Source organism: Lissotriton vulgaris, chromosome 3_1 (genome assembly GCF_964263255.1).
Source record: "Lissotriton vulgaris chromosome 3_1, aLisVul1.2, whole genome shotgun sequence".
Taxonomy (NCBI): Eukaryota; Metazoa; Chordata; class Amphibia; order Caudata; family Salamandridae; genus Lissotriton; species Lissotriton vulgaris.
In genome coordinates, this window is record NC_141689.1 from 869,129,789 (window position 1) to 869,155,768 (window position 25,980).

The following is a 25,980-nucleotide window of genomic DNA, read 5'->3' on the forward strand; positions in this document are numbered from 1 at the left end:
ACCCCTCCAGGGTGACCTACGCCCCCTGACGGCGGTCCGAGGGAAGCTGAGGGCCCATTATAATAACAGGGCGGAGTTCACTCTTTTGCGACTTAGACGTACCTCCTACTCCCAGGGCAACAAGATCGGGCGCCATCTTGCCCGGCAACTCCGGGACAAACGCGAGAAGGACTATATCGGGGGTATTCGCGATCACGCAGGCTCTGTTCAGCATAGGGACGCGGACAAAGCGGCCATATTCGGGCGCTTTTATGCGGCGCTCTACTCGAGGGACGCTCTCGATCCCGGCGCACAATCCAGATTCCTAGAGGGCCTGTCTCTCCCGAAGGTCTCTAGGGAATGGCACGAGTCACTATCCTCCCCCATCACTCGGGAGGAAGTCTTGGATGCCATTAAAGGCCTGAAGCTGCACAAGGCCCCCGGGCCTGACGGCTACACGGCCCTCTTCTACAAAACGTTTGCTTCTGAAGTATGCGACTACCCGGTCTCCCTCTTCAACGCAATGGCGGTTGATGGCAGGACCACGGACTCTATGGCTGAGGCATTGATCAGTGTTATTCCCAAACCGGGGAAGGATCCTACCCTTTGTACATCCTACCGCCCGATAGCACTTCTCAATTTGGACGCCAAACTGTATTCCTCTATCCTGGCAGGTAGGCTGCAGGACCTGATGCCTGCCCTGATCCATCCTGATCAATCGGGATTTATTAAAGGCAGACAGACCCACGATAACCTACGCCGTGTCATACACCTCATCGAAAAGGCGGAGCGTTTCCGCGTTCCCGCGGTGCTAGTAGGGCTCGACGCGGAGAAGGCTTTCGACCGCGTCGACTGGGGGTTTTTGCACCAGACTCTACTGGCCTTCGGTTTCTCGCCTTCTTTCGTGAAGATGATTGAGGCTAATTACAGTGGGCCCACATCCCGTGTGCTGGTCAATGGCCATAGATCCACGAGTTTTCGCCACTCCCGAGGGACGCGCCAGGGATGCCCCCTCTCACCCCTTCTCTTTGCTCTTAGTATTGAGCCATTAGCGTTAGCGGTGCAAGATAATGAGAGGATTCTAGGACTTCCCTTTACGGGCGAGCAGCACAAGATCTCGCTCTTTGCGGATGATGTCTTAATGTCTATCAGGGAGCCGGCACTGTCACTGCCGCATGTCCACTCAGTGCTCTCTGCCTACGAGGAAGTGGCGGGTTTCAAGGTTAATTTCGATAAATCCTACATCCTAAACCTGACCCTCTCGGCGGGGGAGGTGCAAATGACCAGGCAGCTCACTCCGCTAGCTTGGGCGACGGAGTCCTTGCTCTACCTGGGCGTGCGGTTGACTCCCACCGTGAATGCCCTGTTCCACGCTAACTTCCCTCCGATGTTATCCTCCGTAAGAACTGAGCTGGACCGTTGGAATCCTAAATTCATCTCGTGGCTGGGCAGGATCCATGCCCTTAAAATGGTGCTCCTTCCCAAACTGTTGTATTTATTTCAGGCGTTGCCTATTCCGATAGGGCTAGACTATTTTCGCCGATTGAAGACCATGATGCTACGATATGTCTGGCAGGGCGGCCGAGCACGGCTTCCATTCTACGTCCTGAGGCGCCCACGCTTAGAAGGGGGGGTTGGCTTCCCGGACATGCATTTGTACTACAAAGCTGCCCAACTGAGGGTCATCGTGGAGTGGTCCCAACAGAAGTCGGAAAAGCATTGGCTCCACATGGATCGTAGCGTTGCGGGCCGCTCCATCTGGGATCTGGCCTGGAAACCTAAGGCAGACCGCCCCAAGAATGCTTACATTAGCACCCCCACGAGCACGGTGCTGAAGGTGTGGGACACGGTGAGCGGTGACGACCGTTGGACCACGTTCCCGTCCCCATTCACCCCGATTCACTTCAATCCGGCTTTTCCCCCGGCCCTGGCGGAGGGTCCCTTTGACGCCTGGAGGGAGGGGGGCTGTAGAGCCCTCACCCACTTGTTCCATGGCATCGAACCCCTCACTTTCCACAACTGTATGAGGGACTATGATGTCCTCCCGACAGAATGCTTTAGGCATCTCCAACTCCTGCATTGGGCGACGTCGCCTGCCGTAGTAGACGCGGCTACCAGACCCTTGTCACAATTTGAGTCCTTCCTTCTTCACACTTCTACCATGAGGGGTACAATTTCTTTCCTGTACAAACTGTTATTAGACTCTGCCGTGTCACCACGGCCACGATATCAAGACCATTGGGAATCCACACTGGGGAGGGACATTTCTGCTACCGAATGGTGGGCCCTATGGAGAGATGTGACAACGCACAATCACTCTACTGACCTCAGAGAAGCGCATATGAAACTCATCTTTGATTGGTACATGTACCCCTCCAAATTGCACCGCATATTCCCGGCTACCTCGGACAGGTGTTGGCGGGGCTGTGGGATGCTGGGAGACTTTAAGCATATATGGTGGGATTGCCCCACCATCCAGCCATTCTGGGCTGAGATTCTGTCCCACATTAGAGACATCTTGGGTTACCCGATTCCGAACTCCATGGACTTTGTCCTATTAGGGCTTAGGGATCCACTGCTTGAACACCAGACCAGGGCGGATAAGCGTGTTATGTGGTTGTGTTTGGGTGCGGCCAAGGTGACTCTGGTGGCAGCGTGGAAGTCCCCATCTACCCCGGCTATTTCCTTGTGGCATGCCCGACTGTGGCGTCTGTTGAGCATGGAACGCCTCTCTGACATCTTCCTGGGGAACTTTAAGAACTTTATGTACAATTGGGGCTCGCTTGTGAGATTTCTGTCCCGAGGTTTGCCTTCGGCTGTATGCCCGTCAACGCTGCGATCTCTCCATCTCTTCCAAATTTGATCTCCAGACTGTCTGTATTGTTTGCTATGTTTGCTGGCCGCCGCCACTGGGGGGAGGGTGATGTTGGGGAGGGACGAGGGTGGGGGATAGTTGGGGTTATTGTCTTGTGTTCTTCTTCCTTCCTTCTCTCTCGCTGCGACTAGCTATGCCTAGGGAGGACTACTGGGCCATGAGCGGAGTTTGGGCGGTCCTCTCGATCTGAGGGTGCCTATACTGGACTAGAATCTTTATTGCCTGCGGACTATGGAGCCATATCGCCCTTCCTCTTTGGATGAGCCCCTCCCTTTTTTTGCGCCCCCTGTGTGGGGTTTCGTGGCGTTATGTCGCCTATCTCTCTTTTTTCCTTTCTGTTTCCCCTCTTACTGTCTCCCACCCCCCTTTCTATTCTCAACTGATATACTGCAAAATAAAAATTAAAAAAAAAACAACAAAAAAACTGAGTAACAACACATGTAAATTTAAATTAATCTTTAACGCATATTCACCTTCATAACTCCAGTATGGTTATTTTGGTGGTGCTGCAAGTACCTGTGCACCCTTCCTTCTAGAGCCTATGCTGTGTCCAGTTCTCACCAGGAGAGCTGAGCTCAACAACAGCTAATGATTGGAGTACGAGTGTCCTGTTCAGTTCTACAAATACAGTGATATTCTGAAATTCTTCCATCACCAAGGGAATCTGAGTAAGTTTGCATCCTTTGGGACACTGGCCTCTTTGGATACAAACTCCATCTAAACAAGCATTTGCAATGCAATAGGTCTCGCATTAGGAAAGTGTGAGCTATTGGTATTGTAAATGACCTTTTTTTTAAATATGTGTTGGCTTTGAAAATATCTAAATTAATATCATTGTTATTCACAAAGCCAATAGCTTACACTTTCCTAATGCAAGCCCTATTGGCTATGGCAATGCTTGTTGGTAGCAAGCAAGGACAGTGCTGTTGTGGTGCTGAGTGATGATGTGGTTGGGCTGAGTGATGTGGTGGTGTCCCCGAGTGATGTGGTGGTGTCCCCAAGTGATGTGGTGGTGTCCCCGAGTGATGTGGTGGTGTCCCCGAGTGAAGTGGTGGTGTCCCAGAGTGATGCGATGGTGTCCCCGAGTGATGTTATGGTGTCCCAGATGGAAATGGTGGTGTCCCTGAGTGATGTGGTGGTGCCCCTGAGTGATGTGGTGGTGTCCCTGAGTGATGTGGTGGTGTCCCCGGGTGATGTGGTGGTGCCCCTGAGTGGTGCCCCTGATTGATGTGGTGGTGCCCCTGAGTGATGTGGTGGTACCCCAGGGTGATGTGGTGGTGCCCATGTCTCTTCTTCACCTCAAATCTAACCCTCTAAAAGCAGAGGTTCACCTAACTCCTATAAACACTCCCAACTCTCTGTACACTGCTCGCGAGACATTCTCTGGTGCAAACCTTTGATCATCGCTTGTACAAAATGGCTTGCCAACACGTTGTAGAATTGACTGACTCTTCAATCCTACGTGAATGGCATGGACAACGGTGTCCATTTCAATTGAGACTCCTATATGGGCTTAAAGAAGTAGTATTGCAAGGTCAAAGTTCACCTTAGGCCTCTCAAGACAGGACTATGGTAATTTGTTCTTCATAACCAACTTTTTTTTCTAATCACTAGGGATTGGAAAGCCAAGAGAATCAGAATTCACCAACATTTTGGGGAAGCGACATATATACAATAACTATGCTATCAAATTAGGTTGCAGTAGAAGGTGGGAAATAAACAGTCAGGGGGACAGGAGGAGACATTGTCCACAGTAAGGATTTTTGTAGAAGAGTGGGATTGGGCGGGATTCTTGTACTGTTTTATTTCTTTGGTATTGCCCAACTGGTGCAACTGACTGATAGATATAAATTTGAAGTCATTTACTTATTTCAGAAAAGAGGGGACAAAATATCTTGGAGGAAAGCAATATAAGATAGCTCAATGGATTAATGCTTCTGCTGTTGATATATTTTGGTAATCTAAGCGCCACAGGTTGGAATCCCAATGCATCCGACTCCTAGAATATCACCCCCCCCCCAGATCCTTCAAATGAATGTGACTGAACTGCGTAAGAGTAACCTCTACTATTTACAGCAGTAAGAAGCCTCAAGAGTGTAGTGGCAACCGCTACATACAATATAATGTATCATGATCGTAGTGGGAGCTCGAAACTGTGTCTTGGCGAGGTTAAGGGCCGATAGAGGATACCGTGATTTTGTGGAAACGCAAGGCGGAAAATGAACACATGTTGGGGAATAAATGCATTTTTTAAAACCGATGTGTGTCCACTAAGGAGAAATATCAAGACAAGAACCCAGACAGAAGGACGTCATGGGCCTGCCCCTCTAACCACAGGCCTCCAGAATAGGCGTGGAAGATATTTCATAATCCCCGCCTCCCTCGTTTCTTGAGCATTTTGGATGTCAAGCCTGAGCTAAAATCTTCACTCTCCTAAACCATTTGCATAGTCTCCAAAAACTAAATTAAGATACATTTATAATGTGTTATTAATGCTTCAGGTTGGTTGTGGATGGGACAGAGAGAAATTTGCATTTTTTTATTTACCAAGTAGTGACATTTTAAAGGTATGAAGAACAGCCGTCCTGGGTGGGGAAGGAACACTCACGCTGTGAATGTTCACATGTAATACAGCCCAAGGCAGGCTCAGACGAGGTGCTAAAAATATCCCCTGGTGTCTGTACGTCTCTTCCACAGTCTGCAAGGCTTTCAGAAACCCTCTGGGTAAAAGTTATAACAATCTTTTTTATTCTTTTTTCGGCCTTTTCTTTCTACACAAATGGATCCCAAAATTCAAAAACCACAGGCCTATCCCCTTAATGCTGCCGATTCAGAATTCTTGTGTGCCCTTCGCCGAACTGTTCGTGTCCTAGCCTCACCTGAATCTGTCTGACCTATACTAACCTTAGCTGGTAGCATTGTAAGGCAACTAAAGTTCCCACCTTCTTTTCTAGCCGCTTTAGACATGCAAAGTGCTACCAAGATGGCAAACGGCGACACGTTGCCACAAAATAAACACCAAAATAAATACAAAAGAGCTTGGAATATTGTGCTTAGCTTTCTACTTACTCTTTCCGCACTGAAGAAGGCACATTCCTCGTGGACATTCACACTCCATCGTCTGCATGAAGGCCTGGATGTATACTTGTCATCTCGAAATTAGGGAACAAGCAGATGTGCTGGGCACATTTTTGTTCAAGACAAATTGATCGGCCATGTGTTTGACACAGATGTTAGAACAGTATCTCGGTGTTAAGACTTCCATATGTTTTTTTCCCTGCTCGTAATGGCACAAGCGAGCTACAAATTGCTGGAATGGAATGTGGGGCGTTATGAACGCGAGCGGCTGTGTTGAATTCAAGCATACCACCCATTTCTTTTTTTGGGTGGCAGCGGTGTCATACCACGCCACTTTTAACGGTACCTTCCTTCACAACACTCCTTCCCAGGCGCGTGAAAGTAAGCCCTCCACGAGAAGCACGCGCAGGAGAAATGGCAGCGTCTAAGACGTCTTGTGCAACAACGCAGCGTATATGTGACGTGGTTCTTTCTCTGAAAGAATCGTCACTCACAAATTTCCCCATTAGGTTTATGATCGTGCTAATGCTGTTTTTAAAATACACAAACTTGAGTATTCCTATAGAACAAGTTGCTAGGACTGAAACCGAAACCTTCCATGGGGCGGGACTTCCGTCTTCGGAAGCCCGCGCACGCTCCCACGGAGAGAAGCAGTGCTGGTGAGGCGGGGCTCCCATGCCCGAGGGAGAGCCCCGCGGAGGCTGCAAGAGTTTAGAATGGCGGTAAGTGGGGCTTGGGGGGGCGCTTGTATGTATGCGGCGGTGGCGGCCGGCGCTTGTATGTATGCGGCGGTGGCGGCGGCGGCGGGGGGGTTCTCTGTATGTGTGTGTGTGTGCGTGTGTAGGTGCGCTCCTGTGTGTGTGCGGCGGGGGGTGCCGGTGAGTGGGGGGAAGTAGGGGGGGTGCGCGTGTGTGTGCGCCTTCCTGCCTGCGTGTGCATGTGTGTATGTGTGTGTTCAGGGAATCTGTGGCAGGGGACGTGCACGGCGCCGGGCTGGGCGTGCGCGCCCATGAGGTCAAATCTCCGGCAGGAGAAGCGCGTGACAGTCTGCTGTCCACATTCCCCCAAAAGTAACAACATAAGTTGTCTCTCCCTAGACTTGCTTTCATCTAGGCGAGACCTAAAAATAATGTACTTGTCAATGAAAGAGCCACTTCAACATTTTAAGTGTAGCTTTAAACTAGTAAGCAAGGCACTGTGCACTAGAACAGAGAACAGGAGTAAAGGAGCTAACCAGAGGCAAGAAGCTTGACTGTTTTTCCTTTCTTTTTTTGTTATTGAACTTATTGAGAAGGACATAACAGCTGCATAACAGTACATCATACATAGAAACTGTATTAGAGAGCCTATGAGTTCATGTAGGCTATATCCAAGAAGGAACATGCTACCCAATGCTACCATTCACAAGAGGGGTGTTGTAATAGCAGTATGAGGCATGTCATACCTGTGCATTACACATTCCCCACCATGTGGCGCTTGAACAACTATCACAGGCCTGTCAGGATTTACACGGACACTGTAAACAACATACAAATCACAGATTCAGGGCCACAAACCTTCCCCCCTGGGAGGGCGAGGTCACCACCACCAGAGGCATCACTGCATCTCATTGGCATCACCCATCCCTTTTTCAGGAGCAAGTGGATGTGATCTGAGATGGTCCCAAATATCCCGTTGTCGGGGGGGGGGCATCTGGGAGCAGATAAGATAAAGCTCAACCTGTTTTTTGTAATATGTCATGTCGTGCAGCCAGTGCTTCAATTTGGGGGATCTGTCCCTGCCCCATCGGCACACTACTTGAGGCTTCACTACTTAGAGAGCTAGGGATAGGAACCGATTTAAATTGGGTGGGTTGACCACAGATTTGGCTACGGTGCTGACTACTACTACCGCTATAGGGAAACCTCTCTGGTGACCCAACAGAGTACGGGCCGTCGGAGAAATGGCTATTTGTTCGCCCACCCAATCAGGTTTGTAAAAACAAGGTGATGGACCGAATGCTTTAAATTAATTTCAGCCACTGGCAATCGCTAGGGCCGTGTCCCAATTCATTGTTTTTTGCCCACCATGCCACCCCAGTTTGGCCCCAGCCATATGCAAATCAGTCTTGACCCTGATCCCCATGGGAACAGTCCACTGCGAACTGCCAGGCCAGGTCCTCCCAGCACCAGAAACAAACAATCTGGGATCGGTTTCGGGGTATCCCCCCCCATATCAGCCAGGCTAGCTTGAATCCAGTAGCACAGTGAGCCCAGGACCCACGTCTGGGCATACCTAGCGCACTTAGGATAGCAAAGGCAAAAACAAGGTGATGGAAGGAATGCTTGAATTAATCTCAGCTCCTGGCAATCGCTTGGGCTGCATCCCAATCCATAGTTTTCTTGCCCACCATGCCACCTCAGTTTGGACTCAGTCAAATGCAAATCAGTCTTGACCCTGCTCTCCATGGTAACACTCCACTCTGAAGTGCCAGGCTAGGTCCATCCTGGACCGGAATCAAGCATCCTGGGACTGATTTTGGAGTATCTCCCATCATCAGCCAGGCTAGCTTGAATTCAGTCACACAGTGAGCCTAGGACCCATGTCTGGGCATACCCGGCACATTTAGGGCAGCAAATGCAAAAACAAGGTGATGGACGAAATGCTTGAATTTATCTCAGCCACTGACTGGAATTGAGTGTTTGACATTGTTCAGCATTCCATCTATCCATTGTTCTTTAGGTCTATACTAGGCAGCGCTTGCGCGGTCTCTTCGAGACATGCTGTATTCAGAACATGGGCTTTAAGCTCTACCCACTTTACACCCATGCATTTTATTGGCTTCTTGACTGTCTTTTCAAAATAGTTTTTTTATTTGTTTAGTAGTCCCTCTTTAGTACCTCCTTTTCTCCTGTTGTAACCTCCTATAATGACTTTCTCCTACCTGCTGTTACAGGCACAACACGCTCTCACGCTACTAAAAAAGCAGAGTCCACGTGTTTCCTGCCTCCGCATGGTGCCTGATAATGGACACCTCACTTTATCTCGTAAAAACGCTCTTTCCCCTCCCTGCTCCACAGCCGGCGTCTACATGGTATCTTTGTAGTTTTTTTAAGCAATGTTTCATCTTTAACAATGGGGGGCACAACCTTTACTTTTCTTATTCACAGCTCGCCAAACTCTATTTAAAAAATATTGTAGTTTTTTTCAACGATGGCAGCCGTATGCCTTTATTTTCTTTTGTGTGACTCGTCCAACTAATTTAACAGACTTGTAGTAGGTGTAACAGTTCCTCTGCACTGTTTTTCCAGTCCCACCGCAAGAGCGCTGTCCTGCAAACGACTGCGCCCAATGGCCCTGAAGGCATGATTAACCCCCAATGTGCTGCGCTCCCTGTGCAACCAGCTGTATCTGAGGCGATTTAGGATTTATATTTACGGTGGCACCGGGCTACAAAGGGCCGCGCTCCTGTGTGGCTTTTTTTTAGTCACCAAGAGCATTCTCACCATATGGCTCTTCAAAAACCATAGCTTCTTGCACAAGACTGGAGGGGCTATGGTATATGGTGAGTGAGCAGTGCATGTGATCTTAAAGTACACTGGACGTTTGTTAAAATGCAGAGTATAAAAAAGTTGCCTGTGGCTGTACCAACTATTTCTGAGGTAAAATACTAAATTCTGAAGTGTTATGGTAGTGTGGCTCACTGGTTAGAGGCGGCAGACCCGAGAGCAGAGGACGGCCCGGGACCAGGGTTCGATTCCCGGCGCGGCAGGTTTCTGGACCAGGGTCAGCGGACTCGATAATTCTCTCGCCTCGGTGCCCACTCTGATCAGCGATAACACTCGGCAACTCTGGGCATTAGCTTGCCTCATCCTCACTAACGGCCCCACCAGACCGCTGGGGATGCCTGGTCTCACCCTGGAGATACCCATTAAGGGACCATCTCTCAGGGAAGCCAGGAAGGGTTTCGCAGCGGTCGAAGCGCCTTGGGACCCTTCGGGTAAGTAGTGCGCTATATAAATGCCTATACATTTACATTTACATTTACATATGTGGAATAAAAACCATGTTCATTTTTTAGTGCCTTAGATTAATGCTGCTCTTGTATTACGTTCGCCTGAAGCACCGTAGCATGTTTTATTTTCCGCGTGCTTTCGTTATTGTTCAGTAGCGCTGGCGTGGCAGCAGATATGCAGATTTTCTTGTTGCATTCTTTTAACTTTTTTGTTGTTTTGTTTTGACTCAAAACAAAAGCAGTAACGGCGACCCATTTTTTGACAAAACGTGAAGGTGATGCACACCCTTTTAGGTAAAACACATATAGGATCATAGTCCGTGAAAATGCTTTCCTCTGGGTTCTTCTCAATAAAGTATGACTAAACCCAACAGTTTCCAAATTATGCCTGCCAATAAAAGTGTAATAAAAATATATCTGATCAGGCATGCCAATAAATTAGTTTATAAATCACAACCTGCCTTTCTCTCTACACTCCAACAACGAGCCAAACAATAATTATTAACTGCCAATTTCAGAGAACTTTTTTTTACTTTGCTTCTGGAACACTAGTTTTTGGACAGCTCCCAACAGTTCTTCAAAAACACATGCAAATTCAAATCAAACAGCATGATAGAATCAGTTGGTTAGACTGCTGATAACGTGCACATTTCCTTATTAGCAGGCGAGCTCAAAACCACCATTAATGACCTAAAATACATTGAAATGTGTTGGCTAATGCACTAACATTACAGTGAAATCAACGCTTAAATAATTTTCCACTTAAGTAGACTGATAGTCTGAGGGTTGTGAGAGTGGTGGTCTGTGAGTGCTCTCAGTCGTGATAATTTACCATAAACTTTAATGTCTTTAATAGATAATGTAATATAATGAATAATGTGCTGCATGGCTAAACACTTATAAGGTCCCAAAGGCGAGAGCTATTGCATTGCACATACTTGTTTTGCATGTGTCATCCTGAATGGGATGGGCATGCCCAGACGTGGGTCCCGTTCACACCATTCCACTGCAGTCAAGCTAGCCTGGCTGATGAGGGTGGACACCCCGAAACCAGTCCTGGGATGCTTGTTTCTGGTCCAAGGAGGACCTGGCCTGGTAGTTCGGGCTGGACTGTTCTCATGGGGAGCAAGGTCAAGAATGATCTGCAGATGGCTGGGTCCAAACTAGAATAGCATGGGGAGCAAACAAACAGTGGATTTAGACCCAGAACTCTGTACTGGGGGTGAATGTTTGACATTGTTCACCATTTCGTCCATCAATTGTTCTTTTTGCATTTGTCACCCCAAGTGGGATGGGTACGCCCAATTGGGGGTCCTATGCTCGTCATGGCACTGGAGTCAAGCTAACCCGGCTGATGAGGGTATGATACCCCAAAACTAGTCCCAGAATTCTTGTTCGGATCCAGGGAGGACCTGGCCTGGCAGTTCGGGCTAGACTGTACCCATGGGGAGCTGGGTCAAGACTGATTTGCATATTGTTGGGTCCAAACTGGAATGGCATGGTGAGCAAAACACAATGGATTTTGGCCCATATATCTGCACTGGGGGTGAATGTTTGACATTGTTTAGCATTCCGTCCATCAATTGTTCTTTTTGCACTTGTCACCCAATTAGGGTGGGCAGACATATAGGCCTAGATGTATCAAGCCTTTTGCGATTCGTTAAGGCCGAAATTCGCAGAATTTCGGCCTTAAGGAATCGCAAACGGACATTTAGCATCTTTTGGGATGTATCAGAAATTAGCAAAATAAGGAATCGCAAAAAATTGCGATTCCTTATTTTGCTTATGCATTTAAGGAATCGCAATTTTGCGATTCCTTAAATGGCATGTATGAAACTTTCTAAAATTGCGAATTTGGGTTAAGGAATCGCAAATTAACACCAATTTGAGGTTCGTGTTAATTTGCGAAATCCTTTTAAAAAACAAAATATGACTATTTTGAAGGTGGCATGTGACACACATACATGCCCATAGGGCATGTATGTGTGCCATATGCACACACATGTAAGTTTCAGGGGTGCAGCAGGGTGTCCATGAGACACCCCTGCACCCTTGAAATAATTCTCAAATTGCGATTAGCAAATTGCGAATTCGCAATTTGAGAATTACTGCACAATCATTCCTATGGGCCTCCTGGCCCATAGGAATGCATGGTGAATTATTCCTTATTTGCGAATTCGCAAAATGCGAATTCGCAAATAAAGATAAATAAAGAATCGCAAAAAAAATGCAATTTTTTACATACATTCCATTTTGCGAATTCTAAATAGCGATTCGCAAAAAATCGCTATTTAAGATTCGCAAAATGGAATCTTGATACATCTAGGCCATAGACATTTTTTTACTGTCTGCCACCTTCAGGCAAACCCTGGCAATGAGGGACAGTAAAATGCTAATAATGCTCCCACTGCCATGGGACAAAAATCACATTTCGAGGGGAGAATTACATTTTTTTTCTTACAAGGAAAATCCTTTTTGAAAATAAAAAAAAGAAGATTGTTTGGTGCAGGTTTGACCCATGTTGACTCAGCTCTTGCACCAAACAGTGAAATGTTGTGACAGCGGTTCCTGCCTATGCATTATAAATGGCGGTCCCTCTGCCATGGGGACAGAGTAATATACTCCGTCCCCCTAATGGAACAACTGGCCACCTGCCAAATAATAAAACAGGCTCTATGTCCTTATGAAACTCAAAGTAAGAAATATTTTTTGTAAACAATATCACAAAGACCTAATCTCACGGATAGTTAAAACCTTTGTCTCATTTCTCCAAACCAGAATAATTACTCCAGTTAAGGTGGAAGTGATGGAGCAAGTATTTGATTTGCACGTTACGCGACTTGCTTGTACTCAAGAACCTCAAATAACTTTAACTTTGTAATCAATCTGTTTGTCTTACTAATATTGCACATTTTACACTACACGGGGTGTCCCAGAGACGCTTGCCTATGTGTTTTCTAAAACGTAATACGCTTGCCTTTAAAATGGTTGCGGCTTGCGGGAATTTAGTCTGTGCATGCGTTGGAAATACCCATGTGATGTGACGCACTCGCAGTTCTGGAGGGAACTTGTTGCTCATGCGCAGTATTGCTAAAATGGCCGCTTTGTTTTCTCACATGCTCCGTGCTTGCATTGCCGCTTTTGTAAAGCTGTCTGTTCTGCTTAACTCCTAATGCTATAGTTATTATAAAGTAAGGGGGTAGTATAGCCAATCACGGTATAGAGTGTATTCATTTTTTCTGTGTTTCTAAATTGTTTTCGCTTACTTTTCATGTATCATATTCCTTGGGCCTGGGAGGCGCTTGCTACTCCATCTTTGAAGCCCGTATAGTACCAGTCATGTGATGGGGGAAAAGAAAGTCATGCAGCAGTGGAACCCAGCCAGCTGGCAGCCGAAGCCAAGATGCTCCTGGGAACCGACCTGTAACCCAGCAGGACGAAGCCGAACTGTACCTGCAGTTGCAACAAATGTATATAACTAATGTGTTCTTTGCAAACCATATGCCATGGGAAGTTAGAATTTAAGGGGTGGGTACGAAAATGAATATTAAGCCTGAGAAAGTCTAAATTTTAGGAGGTGCAATGACCTAACCTCCTCCTTTGACCAATCAGAAAATTAGGGAACCTTTCACTTGCAACATTTGTGGGTGGTACACTGACCGAAAACAGTATAACTAGCCTAGGTTTAGCTAGAGAAATTGTCCGACTTGTCCGAATAGCTGACCTGTCACTGACCCAACGAACTCTATAGGTGACTGATACAGAGAGCTGCGGAGCACTCTGTCCGTAATTTCCACAGACTCAGTCTGGGTTAGGGAAACCTTAAGTGCTGGCGAAGCACTTTGCTGGGAGATTCGAGAACCCAATCGGGGTTATTGGCAGATTCTTTGCAGAGAAGGAGTAGCGCAGGCGTTGCATCCGAAGCTGCAGGTGTTGGTCGTACACTTTGGTGAGCCCGGTCCTGATCCAAATCCTGGGGTTATCCTGTCCTGACTGTCCATGAGCGGTACCTGCTCGCCTACTGGCAGCCTAAGTCCTTGAGGGTCCTTTCCCGCCTTTTCCAACTGACCCGTGGCCAGGGTTAGTCTTCAACCTATCCTAGGTAAATATAACTGAGTGTGGGTGTTTGTCTATCTAAACTTCTCTCTCTTGTTCCGAATAAAGAATAATTGCCTACGTCCTTTCTCTGTCTCTCTATAAAAAGGTTTTCGTGCATTTTGTCTATTAGCATGTTCCACTTTCTTCCTACCCTTAGTCAAATGCAGAATCGTTTGCACATATAGTTTGTTCCACTCCTACCCTCCCTATAGAAAATAAGCACATCTGGATAAATCAAACTGCATAGGTTTCGTTTCTTATGAACCGTTAGTGAGATTCGAAAGTCCGCTTTGATTAGTATGTTCCCTTTCTTTACCCGCCTTTAGTGAAGTTGCGAAAGTCTGCAAACTAAAATAGCGTGTTCCTTGTTTTTCCCTTCCCTTTATATTTTTCGGTTTTTAAATGATTCTTACTCTCATTCATAGCTATACAATAGTTCTTATTCTAGTTATAGATAGTTTGATCTTTGTAAACCTGTGGCTCATGGCAATTGACGAAGATGATGATTAGATAAAGGTGTTTAAAACTTCTTGCGTCTGTGGTCATTATAAAGAGTACAAAACCGTTATTTTCAATGTTACATGGTATTTGTGTGTTGTCTACTTACTCCCACAGCTAGCTACCGGATCCATTGTGATCTTAGGTACCTGTGACGAGGATTGGTAAGTCAGGTACACAAAAATAGACAAGAAGGGAAACTGAATTGCTGATAACAGTGTGTAAGTTACCTGATTAAAGTAATTTCATGAAAATTATTTTTATGGGCCCAAGTGTACGTTATGTTTAGTCGGGTGACCTGCGCGCTCTATCAGTAATTTTCTGGTAGCAGAGGATGGTTAGGGACTAGTTAAGATAGGTAGATAGGTTCCTTGTTAATAAACTGTGAAAAATAAAATTGCTGCTAAAAATTTATTGCTGCTAAATCGATCGATCGAAATGTAAAAATATTGCTTTGAAATGTTATGAAATGTTTTTGAATTTTTTTAATGAAATGCTGCTATATTATTTAATGTATTAACAAACTCGTTAGTGATCGTTATATGTTTGGCTGGAATCTCCGAAAGCAGAATAGCGGGTGGGGAGTAGAATCCACCTCGCACAGAGGTCAGTGGCTCCAGGAAAATTAGTGTATGGTTAAGCAGAACTGGAAGCACTAATTAGGGTTTTCTGTATGAATAGTTGAATAAATGATAGCAACGAGTTCGCTGATGAAACTTCAGTTGTGATATAACCTAGTAAGGGTCACACGAGAAGGAGTAGTAGGTTCGTCGGAGCTTGAGTGATAGCAAAGGAGTTCACTAGTGAAACTTTAGACTAAGTATATATCCCGAAAAGAGTGGATGAGTCAAAGAAGTAGCAGGTTCTCTAATGCTTGTGTAAAGGGTAGGCAGAAGGGATCTATCCACAGTATATGAAAAATGGACAGAAGAGGTTTACTTGCAGTGAAACAAATCTTTCCTTTCTAGACACTCGAGTACAGTGGCGAATGTTATACGTTGTAAATTAAATGGAGCACTTGCACTTTAATAAAAGAAACTGAGTGTCCGTTACCTTGTGAAGGAGGGAGTCAGTCGCGGAGCTGCGCTGACGTCACTCTGTGCCGCGCTGGTATTGGTCGAAACAGCAGGTGTGTAACGGAGCTGGTATTGTAAAGGAGGGGTGAGTGCCGGAGCGTGAGACCGTGTCTCACGGAAATGCCGCGCTCCCATTGGTTGAAATTATTTGCAATCACAGTGTTGATTGGTTGTTGAAATTTATAAGACGCCCTAGCATTGGAAGAAAATTTTAAACATAAGTACGTACTTTTTCACAATTTAAGTTTCACAAATATAAGTGGTATTCGGCTCATCCAGAGACTCGACCTGATCCTAGATACCTAGGGTTTGCGAAAGATCAGTGGAAAGGTCGTAGAATAAACGGAATGTACGGAAGCAAGAGAAAAATGACTTTTGAAGACAGAGTTAAAAATGACTTCAAGAAGGATAAACCCATAAAAACTAGAGAGGGTATAATCATTCCACCACCTAATACTCCCGCATCTTTCATGTTATTTGACAAAGGGTATCATACCTGTGTATGGTTGGAAAATTGGGTGGAATATACCAAAGATGACGGAGTTTTAGCATTTCCTTTAGATAGTACCTTTAACGGTTAGAATTTTGTTTAATTTAAGGACCCGAATGAATGATTTACATCCCAGACCAAGATTGACGCAATATGAGGCCCTAGAATTGTGGGAAATAGAGGCGTTTGAGCGAGACAGACCCAGAATGGATAAGGGGTTAGCAAAATTTTATCCAAAGGCACAGAGAGAGACCCGAGAGAAAAAAATGAAACAGTGGAGACAGAATATGATGGTGGTAGGACTGTTCCCAGTACTTACTGTAGACGAACCCGTAGGAGGAAAAAGAACAGAGAAAACCCGACACTTAATGACTGCGGGTGATTCAGAAGATGAATGCCTGGAGGATTTATTAATGAAAAATCCACCGCCATATGATGAGGAGTCTAAGTCCTTGAGTTCGAAAAATCCATTCTTTAGGCCTTCCAGTAATAGAAGGGCCAGTGCATCTGATACGACAGGCCCAGGTTATAGATCTAGTGGTAATGAGAGATTGAGCATGCCAGATACAACTGTTCCATGTTATAGACCGTCTTGTGGGGAGGGACCAAACAAGACAATTCCAACTGCCCCGAATCTTACCCTCCTTTAATTCCACAAGTAATACATGAAACCTCAGTAGAAAAGGTTTTACAGGAACGAGAAAGAGAAGCTTTAGTTAAGCAGAGAAATGCACTCATTCAGAAAATATCACAGTTAAATTCAAGTCCTGAAGCTTTGAAAATTCCAGTAACTATTGGCCCAGTTGTCCCTCTTTATGGGGATAGACAGGCTAGTCCAAAGACTCCAGTTATTACTCCAGCTGTAGTGCAGCCAAGAAAAGAGCCCTTAATAGTTGATGACCAGGCAAGTTAATGCGAGTCTGTAATTTCTCTAATGGATTTGCCCATAAAGGAACCAGAAGGCAGTGCACAGAGAAAGAACACTCAGACTAGTGCAAGAGAAGTTCTGATAGAGTCATCTGCAGGTACTCGAAGTGCCACGGTAGTGACTCCGGATGAAATAGATCGATGGACCCGAGCATTAGAAAAGATAAATCCTCAGCCAAAACCATTAGACATTTACAAATTAAGAATAGAATTGGAAGAACTGATGGCTGGGAATGTGGGACTAGACAGGCTGAACACGCTTAGTGAGGAAGAGCTACTGTTTATTTGCAAAAGTATTACCAGAAATACCAGAGTGTTCCATGAGAAATTAATGGACACAGCAGCTAATATGGGAATAGATGTCAGTAGATCCAAAGTATTGCAAAAACCCTACAGAGCAGAATTTTCTGACAAAGATTTAGAAAACATGAACGTGTCAGGGAGAAAAGGTGCAGATAAGAGATGTGCTGAACCTGTTGCAAAAATGGGGAGATTTAGAAAAATGGAAAGCCAGGTGGGCAAAGGAAAAGGAAGACAGTAGGTCCAGACAAATGTCCTCTGAATATGTCCTAAAGGAAGCTGACAAGGCAGAAACATTGTATCCTATGAGAGAAGTGCCAGGTGGAGGATATGTACATGTTCCATGGTCCAGCCAGGATATTGTGTCATTTACCAATGATTTCCCAAAATTACGAGAGAAACCTGTAGAGTGGTACAGACAGGTCGAGAGATTTGTTAAAGTGCAAAAATGCCTCCTGAAAGATTTAGATGGGTTCGTTGACATTGTAGTACCAATATATTTGTGGACAGAATGTAAAATTGCTGTTCATTGGCCAAGTGAAGAATATGCCAGAGACAAAAAGACCGGAGCTCCCTCAGCGGAGGTGATGAGAAAGTATGAACAGATAATACTATATTTGAAAGGAAAGGTGCCTGCTAAAGAAACAGATTGGACCTGCATAGATAGAACTACCCAAAATCGTGATGAAACTGTACATTCATACTATGAACGACTGTTACAGGTGTTCAAAACGTACAGTGGACTAGATAACATTGAGATGAAGGACATGACCCACTTCATTTATCGATTCGTGTTAGGGTTAAGACCTGAGATTTCCCAGTGGATAGAAGACAATAAAATCTGTTGGCAAGCAAAACCCATTGATGAAGTTCTGAAATATGCTAAATATTGTGAAGATGAGCTGGAAAATAAACGAAAAGAATTAAAAGAAAAAGTTATGTGGGTACAAGTAAAATTAGCAGAGCGCCAAGAACAGCAGTTAAGTAAAACGAATAATATCCAGAATCAGAACTCTGGTGGTGGAGGGAAGCCCAGAGTAAAAATGAGCCGAGAAGAAGCCCGAAAGAAATTTCCCTGTCACGGGTGCAGAAAGATAGGGCATTGGAGGGACTAGTGTAAGGCTGTGCAGAATGATAACGTGCAAATTAATGATTTGAATCCGCAGGTGCAGAAAGAGGGGCCACAAAAGACACAGCAACAGGTAAAACAGCAACAGTTGCCTCATGCACCTAGGCCAAACTATAGGAGCAAAGCACAACTGGGTGAGGAAGCAGAGGTTTGGGAAGGAAGGGAGGATTGACATGCAGCAACTTCGCAATTCCTGTTGAATGATACATTCCTCTGTGATGAACCTTACTGACGGTGCCTGAGGGGGGAGGACGAGGAGTGCGTGCTTAGCGCCTCCTTGCCGGTGGACCAGTCTGGGCCATACATAGAAGGAAAGGTTGAAGGAAATGATGTCACCTTTCTGTTGGACACTGGTGCTACCCGTTCTACTGTAAGAACAGCAGATGTTCCAAACCTACCCCTCTAGGGAGAAGCAATCCAAGTAGTGGGTGTTTCTAATCAATTAATTAGTACCCCAGTTACAGAGCCCATGGAGATCACAATACGGAACTTCAAAGAAATGCACAGGTTTGTTGTCTGTGATTCAAGTCCTGTGAACTTACTAGGACGTGATTTGCTGTGCAAAATGAACTGTACCATCTTTTGCACACCAAAAGGTGTTGAAATTCAGACCCCAGATGTAGATGGAATTTATAAATTAATGTTAATAAGGCCTGACTCAGAAATTAAAAGACTGACAATACAAGACGTACCTGAAGAGCTCCAACAGACAGTGAAACCAGAGGTATGGGATTTCACTGGGAAAGATGTAGGATTAATGGCAAATGTCGACCCAATTAAAATATCCATAAAAGAAGATGCAGTTTACCCAAATACCAAACAGTACAAAATGAGTGCAGAAGTAAAAGCAGGAGTTGTCATCGAAATAAAAAGATTGTTAGAAGAAAATATCATACAGGAGGTAATGAGCAGTCCTTGTAATTCGCCTATAGTTGGAATCAAGAAACCGAGTGGTAAGTACAGGGTAGTGCAGGACCTGCGCAAGGTAAACAAAATTGTCGTTCCTTGCTGTTCTATTGTGCCAAACCCTGCAGTGATTTTATACCAAATTCCATGGAATGCTGAATGGTTTACTGTTATTGACCTATGTCACGCATTCTTTTCAATCCCATTGCATCCAGAAAGCAAATTTCTTTTCTCATTTGAATTCGACAGTCATGTCTACGCCTGGAATCGTGTCCCTCAGGGGTACACAGAGAGTCCTTCAATCTTTAATCAGATTCTGAAAAAGTGCCTTGAATCTTTGGTCTTACCTGGAGAATCAGTCCTGGTGCAATACATAGACAACCTCTTGGTGGCGTCTAAAAGTCGGAAAGACTGTGTTGTTGACACCATTGCCTTACTGAACCATTTAGGGGAAGGAGGGCATAAAGTATCACCAGACAAACTACAGTTCTGTACCTCTTCAGGGAAATATCTGGGGAACCAGATAGAGAAAGGGATCAGGAAAGTAACCACAGAACGAATTAGGATAATTCGAAACATGCATCTACCCAATACTCAGAAAGAGATCAGAATATTCCTTGGAGTTGTAGGATACTGTAGACAGTGGATTGTGGGATTTGCAGTTCTAGCAAAACCATTATTAAAAATGACAAAGAAAGGAGCAAAAGACCCAGTGGAGTGGGAGGAAGAAAGCATGTCAGCTTTTACAAAATTACGAGAATGTCTGTGTACAGCTCCTGCATTAGGGATGCCTGATTATTCAAAAGAGTTTGCATTGTTTTGTGACACACGAGACAATTGTGCGCTGTCAGTCCTAACCCAAGCACATGGCTTGACTAGACGTCCAGTAGAATATTTTTCTGCTACTTTGGATCCAGTGGCTGCTGGATTGCCTGGATGCCTGAAAGCAGTAGCTGCAACTTGCATGAGTCTTGAGCAGAGTGAATCCATCATTATGGGACATCCTGTAACTGTGTATGTTCCACATGCAGTTGTAATCTTACTGACCAGAACTAAAACCCAGTATCTCACACCTAGTCGGCTGACAAAGTATGAGAGAATTCTGGTGGGTGCAGCAAATGTAACCATTACTCGATGTAACATATTGAATCCAGCTACCCTATTACCAGATTTACTCATTGCAGAAATAAAGGGAGAGGTCGAGCATGATTGCATTGACCTGACCGAGTTCAGTACAAAACCACGCCCAGACATTAAAGAAATGCCCCTGCCTGTTGAAGATTACAAACTGTTTGTAGATGGCTTGTGTCTAAGACATGAGGATGGAGGCCTAAGCGCTGCTTACGCTGTGTGTACATTAGAACGCGCAGTGGAAGCGTCCTATTTGTTTGAAGTCAAGTCTGTACAAGTAGCCAAATTGGTTGCATTGGTTAGAGCCTGTAAAATTGGGAAGAATAAGAGAATAACCATATACACAGATAGCCAGTATGGTTATGCGGTTGTGCATGACTTCGGCCAATTGTGGCTGCAAAGAGAGTTCCTGACTTCTTCAGGTACTCCTATCAGAAATGGGAAAGTTGTACAGGAGTTACTGGAAGCAATCCAGTTACCAAAAGAATTGGCAGTGGTCAAGTGTGCTGCTCACAAATCTGGAAATGACAATGTGACAGCAGGTAATCGATATGCTGACCAACTGGCCCAACATTGTGCAAGATATAAAATGTCAGTAAATATCAAGTTGGGGGGAATTGGAAACAGCTGCCAACTTATGGTGTTTGAAGATGTGCAAACATGGAAAGAACTGAGAAATTTGCAAAATGCAGCAGGAACAAAGGAAAAGAGAAGATGGAGAAAGTTTGGTTGTCAGCAAAGGAGTGAGGATGGTGTCATTGTTTACACTGATGGTATGCCTGTATTGCCTGACAGCTTGCTTGCTCCTATGGCTAGGCTAATTCACGGAGATGCACATATAGGTAGGGGCGCTATGGTCCGTGTCTTCAGACAGACATGGTTCAATTCGAAATTCAGGAACATTGCAGAGGCACTCTGCCAGAGGTGCTTGACTTGTCAACAATACAATCCTGGAAACAGAAGTTTTACCAGGTGCAATCGGAAAAGCAGAAGGTCCTTTTATCAGATTACAAATTGACTTTATTCAGTTACCCCCCTGTAAAGGAATGAGGTACGTCCTTGTCATTGTCTGCCTGTTTTCAAAATGGGTAGAAGCTTATCCAGCAAAGAAAAATGACAGCATTACTGTAGCGAAATTGTTACTGAGGGAGCTGATACCTAGGTACGGTTTTCCAGTCATAATTGAATCAGACAGAGGTGGGCATTTTCCGAATGAAATAATAGGCTAAATCTGTGAAGCATTCAAAATTAACCAAAAACTGCACTGTGCATATCACCCAGAGGCTTCTGGAGTGGTAGAACAACTGAATGGCACTATCAAGTCAAGATTGGGAAAAATGTGTGAATCCACTGGAATGAATTGGATAAACGCTTTGACCCTTGTCCTGATGGGAATCAGAAGTATTCCAGATCGGAAAACAGGCCTGAGCCCCCATGAGATACTGATGGGAAGAGTAATGCGGCAAGCTTGGGTACCAGGACACAAACTGATAAACATGTCTGATGATTTGGTGCTAGAGTACTACAAGCAACTGGGTGACCAAGTGCGTTCTATCTCTCACCAGATTGGGGAAGACGCCGTCGTCAGGCCATAATCTGAACCCGGGTGATTGGGTTGTACTAAAGAAACACACCCGGTCGAGTTGCCTTGCACCGAAGTGGGGAAAACCGAGACAAGTGATTCTTGTTACCACAACAGTGGTGAAGGGTGCAGGTGTGCCAAAGTGGATCCATGCCAGCCATACGAAAAAGGTGACAGAAGACGAAGAAACTGAGGCGGAAGGTTGTGCAGCTGAGGGGGTCTCCTGAAGTTGGTCCTGAAATAGCTGATGACGAACAACCAAGCACCAGTCAAGATGAGTGGGTCCCAGTAATCGACCTTACATTCGATCCCATAAGAACCAGAAGACAAACATATTTAGATAGAGAGTGGGATAGTGAGGACGAGACCGGAATAGAAGAAGATAATCAGATCATCGAAATCCATGTCAAACCTGATAATGAGGAAGGTCAGATAGGGACAGAGCAGGTTATCGACACACCTCCAAAGACTCCTGAAACTGAAAAGGGACAGATAGACAATAGGGCAGAAGTTCAAGCGGAAGAAAATCAAAGGTTCGAAGTGCTTGAACAGGATCAAATAGAAATAGATAAATGTGTTCAGGAAGAAGAAATTGAAACAAAACAAAGCCCAATCCAGCATATACCTGAACCAGGCCAGCTTAGTGACCAGGCAGAAGAAACAGACCCAAGACCTGGAACTAGTCAGACAGATAGGGAAGAAGAAATCACTGAAGCATTTGTGCCACAACTGAACGAAAATAAGAGAGCATTAGAAGAAAGCCAAGTAACAGTGACAGTCAAAAGATTCAAGAAGAAGAATAGGGAACCAAGGTTCATAAAAAGACTGAGACTAAGACTAAAGACTGTAGAGGAGAAACTTGAGCAAAGAAAACAGGCCTCCAGTAAAGCAGAACAGCCTGGAGCAAAACCTAAGAGAAGAAGTGCCCGAATAAAGAGACTGAACAGTAAATATCAGAATCCTGAATGGACTTATCTGGTGTTGGAGGAATTTGAAAATCTTGAGATAAGTGATGAAAGTGACGAAGAATTGATTGCTGATCAGAGTACCGAAGAAGAAGAACCAACCTGAAGTTGCCCTGTGTAAGCAACCTGTACAAAGTTACAAAGAGGGGTTGAAAAACTTCTTTTGAGCCAACATGTCTGATTCCAATGTGAATGGAAGACCTAGACATAGTTGTTGTAAAACATGCTGTCAAATATGTTTATGTAGTGTAGCATTAGTTCTTATACTATGGATAGGACTGACTATAACCATTCCTTCTATGATGAGTAAAAACCCAAGTCTGTACCCCAATAATAACCTACCAGATGACACTGTAGAATCACACACTAGAAGTACACAACAAAGTATAGACGTACTGGACAAACCACTTAGCCTGAAACAAACAAAACTAGATTTAGAAGCACCAGACGAGGAAGATTTACACTTTAACAAGATTAAGAACAAAACTCATTTAAATGTTTTTGCAAACCTATTAGTACATTATGTAGAGACGATGGAAATAGACGACTGTTATGTCTGCATGAAGCTACCCACTTCAGTGGCTGAAGGAGTGACTTATCACCACTTGCCTTTAACCTATGGAATTTCCTGTAGCATACTGACTAGCTTATTTTACAGAAGAGGACCGTTACAGTATTACTACTCAAACCTTGACGTGACATTTTCTGAAATTCCTGTTCGAAGAAACCTGAACCCTGTACATACGACTCGAGATGTAGCTAAATACATGGGTGATTATTTTCTAACTGTAAGAAAAATTAACATAGATGACGCACACAAAAATAACTTGACTTGTTCTTTACATGAAAAAGAGAAATAATTTCTGGATATGGTAGAAAAGAGAAGAGAAAGTTTCCAAAAGAAAGCCAAAGATAAAACTCAGAAAGTTTCTAAATGGGCAGAAAATATAGGGAGCACCTCAAATGGTGGAGCCATGCTGCCATGTTACTGGATTTCGAAAAGAAAGGGAAACTTTGTCTTCACAGAGAAATGACTAGTTACTATAATAACATATTCATTGGTTCCAGTGAATGCGAACATAATTACAAGGTAATTGGGGGTTGGGGATTCAAAGATGGGTCAGAGCCAGTGTTTCCTGGAATTAATTTTATATGTGGAAACAAGGCTTATTTCAAATTGCCAGACCATTGGTACGGAAGTTGTTACTTTGGTATTGTCTTCCCAAAGAAATACCATGTGGGGAAAAGCACTGGAAGCACTGAAAAGACTAATAAATTAGCACGCACAAAAAGAGAACGTGCCGGAGAAATAGTGGGAGATATTTTTAGTGCATGGATACCTGCAGTGGGAGTGACTCTGAATACACACAGTATTTACAAATTGTCAACAGTAGTGGGTCGGTTATCTACTGACACTGCTGGAGGTTTCCTGATGGTCAATACCGAAATGGTTGCGATCAGATCTATGGTTTTACAAAACAGGCTTGCCCTTGACACCTTATTAGCAAAAGAGGGCGGAGTCTGTAGAATGTTGAAAGCGCGACATTGTTGCACTTACATACCTGACAAAAGTGTGGAGATCAAAAGGTATGTGAGGAACATTACAAATTTGGAAAAAGAGCTCAAACCACTGGAGGTTGACAGTGCCTGGAAGAGACTAACTGATGGTCTCTCCTCTGTAGGTCATTGGTTTTCTAACTTAGGAAAAAGTCTTTTGAGTAAAATACTGATGCCAATTATGGGGATAAGTATAGCAGTGTTTATCATATTCATTTGTTGTAAATGTCTGTTACAACCGGCTGTCTCTAGTTGGCAGAGGTATACACTTCTGACAAATAGGGACACACCTTTTCTAGTCAGGGCAAGGGGATCACACCCTTCGATAACCCCTGCTCACCCCCTTGGTAGCTTGGCAGAGCAGACAGGCTTATCTCAGAGGCTGTGTGTTAAGCAATTATGACCACATACAGTAATAAAGTGAATACACTACAAATGGACACGACACAGTAGTATTATAAAAATAAGTATTTTTATATAAGGCTTAGCACAAGACCAAATAACGGCAAAAGATGTACACAATCGTAATAAATACTCTAGGAAGGGAAAAGGGGATAGTTCAAAGGTAGTTTCTTCTTTAGCACAAAAGTCTTTAGTATCAAAGCAAATCTTCTTCTTGGCAATACAGTTCTTAGCAACAGGGTAACCCACACAGGGGCTACACGACGTCGAGGCAAGGTTAATCCAAAGGTTCGGCGTCGACCGCGAGGAGCGCTACGTCGAGCCCGGAGTAACACGGACCCCCAACAACACAGTACCTTTAGGAAAATGAAGCACACGATGATCAGCGGCGTCGAGCAATCCAGCGTCGCGTCTTCGGTGTCGATCAGGCCTCAGCAGGCGTCGTCGATGGTGCGATTGCACAGAGTGAGCAGCGCTCACGGCGTCGAGAGGGCACACAGTTGATGCGATCAGCAGCGGTGCAGACACGAGGTCCTTTGGAGCTAGAGCCGTACTCCCACTCACTGGCGTTGCTGCTGGTGACGGTCAGGCCCGGCGGCCGGTCGTCGAGGAAGCGAGACACTGGGGCGTAACCCACTACGTCGAGCTGGATTCGGCGACGTCCGTCGGCGTCGAGATTGCTGGTTCTTTCAGAGGTGCTGGATTCACAGGTTCCAGCAAATAGCACTTTAAGCAGATGAAGTCCTTTAGCCCTGTGACTTCGGCAGGAGACTGGCACTCTTCCAGTCCTTGGAGATTTTCTTAGCAAGCGTGGGGGTACACACACAGTTCCTCTCTCCTGGTTCCTTGGCAAAAATAAAGAAGCACTGCAGGATTCCCCCCAGCAAACAGCACACTGCCAGAAGGGGTAGGCAAGTCCTCAGATCAGCAGGCCTCTTGTCCTTGGTTACAAGGTTCCTTGTCAGAAGTGATCTAAATTCTTGGTTCAGGGGT

General features: G+C 45.0%; 1 protein-coding gene across 1 annotated transcript in view; it reads right to left on the bottom strand.

Annotated features, from left to right (window-relative positions):
* Positions 1 to 25,980, bottom strand: part of AOPEP (aminopeptidase O (putative)) — a 1,575,581-nt gene that overhangs the window by 689,228 nt on the left and 860,373 nt on the right. The window lies entirely within an intron of this gene.